The sequence below is a fragment of the Daphnia carinata genome, chromosome 6 (genome assembly GCF_022539665.2).
Source record: "Daphnia carinata strain CSIRO-1 chromosome 6, CSIRO_AGI_Dcar_HiC_V3, whole genome shotgun sequence".
Classification (NCBI taxonomy): Eukaryota; Metazoa; Arthropoda; class Branchiopoda; order Diplostraca; family Daphniidae; genus Daphnia; species Daphnia carinata.
The window spans coordinates 10,463,285-10,471,640 of NC_081336.1; the positions used below are offsets into that span (position 1 = coordinate 10,463,285).

At 39.5% G+C, this 8,356-nt stretch overlaps 1 long non-coding RNA gene across 1 annotated transcript; it reads left to right on the forward strand.

Moving 5' to 3' along the window:
- Positions 1-3,060: 3,060 nt before the first annotated feature.
- LOC130685804 (uncharacterized) lies at positions 3,061-4,801 on the forward strand. The gene is made up of 7 exons (XR_009421265.1): positions 3,061-3,637; positions 3,701-3,797; positions 3,859-3,932; positions 3,995-4,142; positions 4,206-4,365; positions 4,427-4,577; positions 4,641-4,801. It is a non-coding gene; the product is annotated as an uncharacterized LOC130685804 (long non-coding RNA).
- The last annotated feature ends 3,555 nt before the right edge of the window (positions 4,802-8,356 follow it).

Genomic DNA, 8,356 nt, shown 5'->3' on the forward strand with positions numbered 1-8,356 from the left:
CGATAATTTTCAGGAAAGCGTTTTGGCTTCGTTTTTTCAGCCAATTTTTGATATTCGAGCAGAACAAGAGAAAAATCGATTCATGCGACAAAATCTTGTTTAAATTTAATTGAGCTTAAGCCAAATTGAATTTTAAAAATGCATTACATTTTATGTGGTGTTGTGGCGAATGGTACGGGAATGGATGAATAGGCTTTTAACAGCTGTGGTGATCACATTCAAATATTATCGATTCGACCGAAAGATGGTCGTGCTCGTCAGAGCGTCCACCCACACGCTTTATGCTAGTCATTGACTAAAAAATGTTACTTAAAGAAGCGAACCGTTCTGACCGTTGAATGAAGGACGCACGCGAGTCTTTTGATCTACTAGCGGAATAAGGATACAAAAATTGATAAATTTCCAGTTTGAAGTAGACATTTTTTTCCCCTTTTTGCAATGATAACGCCATCAACCGTTATGGCGTGACGTGTTCCATCGTTCCAAATCACTTTTCTTGTTCCCATTTTCTTTTCCGAGGGCTTTTCAAGTGGGAAAAAGGAAGAAGCCTTTGAAGTAGGAAGAACAAGCAAAGTATAAACATAGAGATTGGTAACGATAACGGAATTTCGTGAAATTAAATATGGGGAACTGAGAATTCGATGACTAACTGTAAAATTATTAGTGCGATTGAGTTGTTTTCCTCTGCAATTTTTAAAAACTTGTACGTACCTATTGACTGATCTAGTATAGTCACAGGTAGAATACTCTAAACCAATGCAATCACGCGTGAATGTATAAAAATCGGAAGCCGCTTAAATTTTTTTTTTCTTGCGCAAGAAGGAAGCGTGAATGACGGTACGATCACCAGGTCAATGCAATGAGAAGTTGTAAAAATAATTCAATTATTTTTCTTTGTTTAGGCTATTCCCAAAAAACTAATTGAAATCGTGTTTCATAAGCCACATTGTTTTAACTGGTAGCCCTTCGTGGTAGGACCATCGAAGCTCTTGTCTAAGTATTAAAACACTAGAATTCGTTGGAGCATTTTTTTTTTAACATCTTTATTTTTAAGATCCAAATTATTGCCGACAGTACAAGCAATCTGTAGTAACCAAGCATAGAATTCGTGAAAGAAATCGAAAGAAAAGAGAAGCTGGAGAGGTATAACTATGAAAATGTAAGCATGCTTAGAAAATCTGTGGACTTTGTTCAAATCCCGTCCCATTTAAATTAAGGTATTGGGAGAATGAATGAATGAAATTGGGGGAGGGAGAGAGGTGACAATGGCCATAACGATTAAAAAATTTTCCGCTTTAACAGCATAGTTATTTCTTAACCAATTATGCCATTGTCGTCTCTCTTCACTCAATTTTGCCCCTTCCTTCAAACGTTACGAATTTAAACAAAGCCAAAGCACACAGAATTATCTAAGCATCAAAACATATTCATTGTTAGACCTTCTTTCCTCTGCTTTCATTTGGTCGTTAGAAGAACGATGTCCAAACATCGTTTTGAGTCTTTTGAAGAATTTCTTCCCCTTTTTTTCTGCCTTTGGCTCCGGAAACATTTCTTTGGCGAAAGCCACTTCTGCCATCTTCTTCTCAAAATCGATATTTTCGTTTTCGACAATCACTTGCAGGGCTTTTTCTCTTCGCCGGAGAAGTTCGGTTAGTTTCGCGCGTTCTACTTCCGATGATGCAGACGCAAGTTTTGTTTTATGATCATCCAGCGCGTCTTCTGCATCACGTATAACTTCGCGGGACCTCCTTTTGTCATTTTCGTAGAGTTTTTCCAGCTTAGAAAAAGTCTTCCTGAGCTTGTCGATGCTGTTGCATTCAATGACAAGCGGTTCAGATTTGTTCCCGGAGGCGGCCCTTTTTATCTTGAACGCTACCATTATGGCCATTATGGTCTGTGACATGTACTTTTCATACTTTTCGCGATTTTTCTTATTCTTGTCTTTTGCTATATCGATCAGTAACGTCAAGTAATTGATCATAGCACCGGTCAAGTTTAGTGTAGTATTAGGTTCGGCATCCGATTTTGTTGTCGGGGTTTCGGGAGGCGTTTCCTTTCCTGTTGTGCGTGTTATTTTGATCAAATGCGCATTTTGTTGATGTAAATGGAGGTCGTGGAAGAGTCTGCAACCGAGGAAGTTGGGCATAGCCTTATATCCTGCACACACGTAAATTGGGATTTCAGTTGTTTTGTCTTGTAATACAACGTGGGTGTAGAAAAATCCAACGACCTCTTCCCATTTTACGTGCTCTTTGAACTTCCCTGTACGCTTAGACTTGACCAAATTGTACTTCGTAAAAGGCGTTAAGTTGGGCTCGCCTATTTGTTGCCATTGTTGTAGACTGATGATTGACTCGTCACAGCCTTTGTCAATCACCATATCCACTTTATGCTTGTTCAGACATACCTGCACAGACTTGATCTTGATGGTATTATCTTCTCTCAAAAATCCCGGTTTGACGAATTTCTGTTTCATTCGCTCGAAGAATCGTGATTGCTTCGACTGTTGGGCGCCCTTTGCAGTTCCATCTGGTTTCTCTGCTTGGCAATCAGTACTAGATGAAGTATTCTGGGGTAAAGGATGCGTCGTGTTACATTCCTGTAACAAGTCGCTCCTGTTTTCTGGTGTCAACTGTTCAGGTTGTTCTTCTCTGCTGGAAGATCCTGTTAATGCTGTGACGAACGTGAAGATATTCATAAATGAGGGAACCATTTTGAATATTTCGATTTACTTCGGGTGCTTGAAAAACACCGCTCGCTGTCTCGCTTTATGGCATTTTTCGACGGAAGACAGAACCCATCACTGCTCAAACTCTGATGTTTTTTCAAAAAAAAAATGTTAATAAGATAAGGTAATTTGAATTGTGTGAAGGAAATTAAATGAATTAGAATTTTTCCCGTAATGTTCAACACAAATAACTGTAAAAAACTCTAAAAAGTATTTTTATTTCGTGAAAAACTATCTCAGTTTTGGAATCTTCTGAATTCACATGCATGCCGTCTATAGGACATATACCCTGGTGGTTATTACTGTTTCCGCTATCATTTCCACGATATACCGTCCCGCCTTAGCCAACTCGTGTTTTTCGTTTGCACCTCGACGCAGACCTACGTTGTTATGTGCTTGAGTCTTGCTCTTTAGCATGCCAAAGAAATTTGACTACTATTGCTATTTTTATTTATAGCTAAGGAGAAGTAAGATACCACAAGCTGTTTGAAGAATGGGCATGTTGGATCGTTCACAACCTTGGCTAAGCCATGTTTGCCATACCCACCCTATCCAGAAAGACAGCAAAAGAATAGGTCAGTTTCGATGGCTGAAACATCACCAGTGCTTTGGCATGATCAGGTGCAAAAACGACTGAAAAGATTGAATCAACACTTATTACTCGAACGAAAAGGAGTTGAGCACAAAGGAGGATACTGTGAAAAAAGATAGATGCCTGTCAACAGCATCATCTGACAGTTGTAATGGAGGTTGTGGAGGGCTTAAGAAGAAAAAATATAGGCGTTTTGGAGAGGTTGATAAAACAGAGAAGAAAAAACTGACACCCAGACAATGGCTTCTATTGGTTGTTCTCTCATTAGCAACTCTCACATCATCATTTGCCTTTCCCCCCCGTTCTTTCCCTAAATTGTAAGTATCTGTGAAATAAGATCATATGTAATGTGAAATCTAAATGTTTGCTTTAATCTCTAGGCTGAAGATAAGGGTGCCACAGTATCCATTTATGGATTTATTATTGGTACCAACTGCCTGACATCGTTTCTTGTCACACTCCTTTTATTGGAAAAACGTAAATATTACCCCAAATTTGTTCCATAAACGTGTAATTTGCATCTTCATCTTTCTTTCAGCTAAAAGTTAGTGGCGTTCGGTTCACCTTTGTTTCTGGAGTTTTCATTGGAGGTATTTGCTGCTTATTATCGGGGTGAGTAGTAAATTACACAAAAAAAACGCAAAAGCTGGGTTTTAATCAGTAAACTTTAAAAGCTTTTTAGAGTATTTCCCTCCCGGGGGTTCATTCGTCGTAATATCTATATTGATCCGCGTCATTCACGCTGCCGGAAACGCTGGAACAATTACGGCGACGTTTACGTACACTGCTGTGGAGTTTCCCAATTCCGTTGCCAAAATCTTTGTAAGATTCACTAATGCAGGTTTAGCGTTCGCTGTTCAATTTCTACCATTGTTCTAATTTTAGACTCTTACAAGAACCATGATGAACATTGCCCAGTTTGCTAGTCCTATAGTCGGTGGTGCATTGCATGAAGTAGGTGGTTTTAAGACTACCTTTATCCTCATGGGAGGAATTCAAACTATTATGGCCTTTATTGCATTACCCTTTCTCGCCGATTATGACGGTAAGTTAGTTCAAAATATTGTAGGTCACCAGCCTTCTCATCTCGTTTCTCAACATTTTAGTGTCACAGTATGACGAGGGATAAACTAAAACTCAATCGCCATTGGCTATTTTGTGTATTCCATCCATTTGGATCCCGTTCTTCACGTTCATCGTATCGACATGTCGAACGGGTTCCTCTCGATCAACTTTGAACCGCAAGTGTTGCGTACGGTATGTTTTCCGTCTTGGCGTTATTATTAATTTCTTTAGAATCATTTTATGTTTTGTTTGCAGTTTGACTTGACACCATTTTACGTGGGTATCTTTTTCGGACTGAAAGACGGTGCCAACAGTATAGCCAGCCCTATTTGGGGATACTTGTGCGATCGCCGAGGACCTGTGAAGCTCGGCTTTTTTTCGAGTACCATGATCGGAGCCTTGTCCATATTTTTGCTGGGGCGTTTTCCCTTCGTTCCTATTGATCGGTACTTTTGATTTCAATTCTCAAATTCAAACCGTTTAACTAGTATCATTATTTGATTTTATTTTAGAAATCTAGCTGTTGTCGGTATCGCATTGGCACAAAGTGGAGTTGCGTTTGCAGGGCAACAAGTTTCGGGGGTCGTTGATGCCATGAGAGAAGCTATGTAAGCCACATTTAAAAAAATCAATTTACTGTACCAGTATTCATTTCTTTTTTTTTTCGTTTTGATAATAGACATGCTGGTTATCCGGATAATCCCAGTACTCACGGGCTTGTTGCCGGTATATGGTCGTCTCTTAGTGGTGCTGGGCGTTTTGTTTCACGCGCTGGGACTGGCATTTTAGTGGACCACATTTGGTTTCCAAATGACGGCTGTCGTCGTCTTCTCTGTCCAAATTACAGTGTTAAGTTTTATGCAAAAATGACTATTAACAAATAATTAGATGTATTGTTTATTTCCTTCTATAGGGACTAGCAACCATTTGCTTCATGTTACCAAAGTGCAAGAAAGGGGACGGCAAATCCGACGGGGATGACATGACAGTGGATGCCATATCTACGAGGACAACATCGTTTACTTATTCCGTCGTGGATGTCGGTGAGTTTCCATGATTAACTATTTCTCAGCCCGAATCTCCAGCCGAGTCCGGCCACACCTCGAAATGCTGCCCGAATCTATTGATGAATCGACGGAAAGCTGCGTGAACAATACATTCCAGAAGCTGTGACATGCGATGAAAAGGAACTGTTTAAGGGGATCGTCTGTGGGGAACACTTTAACAATTTTGATAAAGTCGTCCTCCAGGTAAACCATTTTTCGAAACAGTAGTTTATGTTTTGAAAATATCTATTTGGATTTGCTTTAGGTTACAGAAAAAGATGTACCTCGATAAATAACATCATTCGAAGAAGCCGGCCTGCGCCTACTACTACTTCAAAACATTAAGATTGCTGGCTACATAAAATCAACACCTATACAGAAAGCTTCAGTTGCAGATATTCTTGCCAAAAGAGATTTGATTACTTGTGCTGTCACGGGCTCCGGCAAAACGGTAATCCAATTAATGAACGCTGTGTAATTTTGAAACCTTGATGCCTTCGTACTAACTTGATTCGAATGGGTCGATATGAACTGGGTAAGTTGAGGTAAAAGTAATTTTGAGTGGGCACGTCTGTGATTGCGACTACGAAAAGGTCCAATTGCATTTAAGATACTCAAGAAACCCTTCGTGACATTCGTTGATTAAGTCATCTAAAATTTCACATTTTTTCATATAGGCGGCGTACTTGGTACCGTTTATGAACATATTGTTAGAACAAGGTGTTTCTGGTGCATCCCCGCCATGGTTCAAAAGCCAGAAGTTGTAATTGTCGCACGCACTCGTGAATTTTCGATTCAAATTCACCGCGGGGCGTGTAAATTCTCCTACAATTCGGTTTTAAAATCTGTCATATATCAAGGAACTGTCACGAGCCATCATCGGTCAAATCTTCAAGCTGGGTGCAATACTCTTGTCGCGACCGCGGGGCGACTCGAGGATTTTCTCAATTAGTGTCACGTCAGGTAATCTATGGTAACACAGATTCCGTAATGGTGAAATTCGGTGTACCCACGGTGGCCGAAGCCATGGAATTAGGCCGAGAAGCTGCCGCATTTGTGTCGGCAAAATTTGTCAAACCCATTAATTTGGAATTCGAAAAAGTCTATTACCCCTATTTATTGATCAACGAAAAGAGGAAATTACGGTTCTGATTTATAAAGACTTGTTAGATGAGATACCAGTTGCACTGTCTGTTTCTGTCTTCACAGGTATCCAGGATTGTATTGGACCAAACCTGAAAAGTTTGACAAAATGGATTGTAAGGGTTTAGAAACTGTTCGTCGTGATAATTGTCAACTCGTTGCCAATCTTATCAATAGCTGGTCTGCAGAAAAGTTTGATTGATCGGTAAACAAAAAGTCATCAGTTTTAGTATTCAAAGTTTGAGGTTTTGATATTTTCTCTTAGAGATCCGGATGGAGCACTAGAATACACCAAACAATCTATTTTCGACTTGCTGCGCAACAAAGTCGATATCTCACTTCTGATGATTACCAAGGTAGAGCGTAACTATGTTTTGGAATACTGTGATTTTATCCGTTTGCTTTCTTTTATTAAAAAGGAGCTGACTAAAACAGATAAAGACTACGCCAGTAAACAGGCACATGTGGAACTAGCTCACAAGATGCGTAAGCGAGATGCTGGTACAACCCCAAAATTAGGGGATCGAGTTCCGTATGTCATTATCGCAGCCGCTAAAAGTACACCAGCTTACCTCAAGGTTCGTCTTTGGATTTCAAATTTCTCATGAACTATTAAGTTTTCATACGTCTTCTTTAGACGGAAAACCCTATTTTTGTAATGGAATACAGCGTACCTATTGATGCCCCATACCATTTGGAAAATCAGCTTTCAAAACCCCTTGTTCGGATTTTGGAACCCATACTTGGATCTAAAGCGGAATCATTGTTGCTACGTAAACACGGACTTATCGCCTTTATTTGCTTGACATAATTGAACGGTTTGTATTCCGTATTGTAGATGGTTACCATACCCGGACGCCTTCATTTGTTACTTCAAAAATTGGTGGATTGGCTAGCTTTACCACACGCAAATCCACCTGTGTTGGATGCAAAACCGTCCTTCCAGACGATAGTGCTGTATGCAAGTAAGTCTAATTTCTGCCTATCTCGGCGATGTTTGTTAAAATTGCTGTTCCAATTTAAACAGATTTTGCAAGCCGAAAGAATCGGAGTTCTACCAGAGGGAAATTGGCCAACTTTATGCTCTCGAAGAGAAGTTTAATCGTTTATGGACAGAATGTCAACGGTGCCAGGGAAGTCTCAACGAAGAGATTCTTTGTTGCAAGTAAATAGTTTGAGTGATATCCTAATCATGTTACATACTTAATACTAATCGTTTGCCACATTTAGCCGAGATTGCCCCATCTATTATATGAGGACAAAAGTTAGAAAAAATCTCACGGAACAGGGTAAACTTATGGAAAGATTCAGCCTACCCTGACAACCTACCGCTCTCGTCAATGATGGTGCATACAGGTAGTGGCTTGGCTTTTGTAAAATAGATTGGAAACAATAAATTACACGACTCATTGTTCAGTAAGTTCCCCATAACCAAAAGATTTTAATAAAAATGGTGTATAGCGCCGTAAGAGTCTCGGAGGGAGCAGGCGGTAAAATACGTGATGTCATGTAATTCCGTATTTTGAAAAACGAAAGTTGATGGCATTAGTAAGTAGATGTATAAGTTATTAGAAAAGTCACGTTGTTGCGAATGATCCAGTCGACGAAACATCGTACGAACCAACGCACATTGAATTAATTAGATTAAGTTCTTAGTCTTTCTGTTTTTTTTTGTGGTTTATTTCAATACCTAGATTTTTTTTCTTCCCATCCCATTAAAAAATTTTTTTTTTATTCAATTAAAGTCTTATTTCTCAAACAAAATATTTGCTTTAGGCTCGT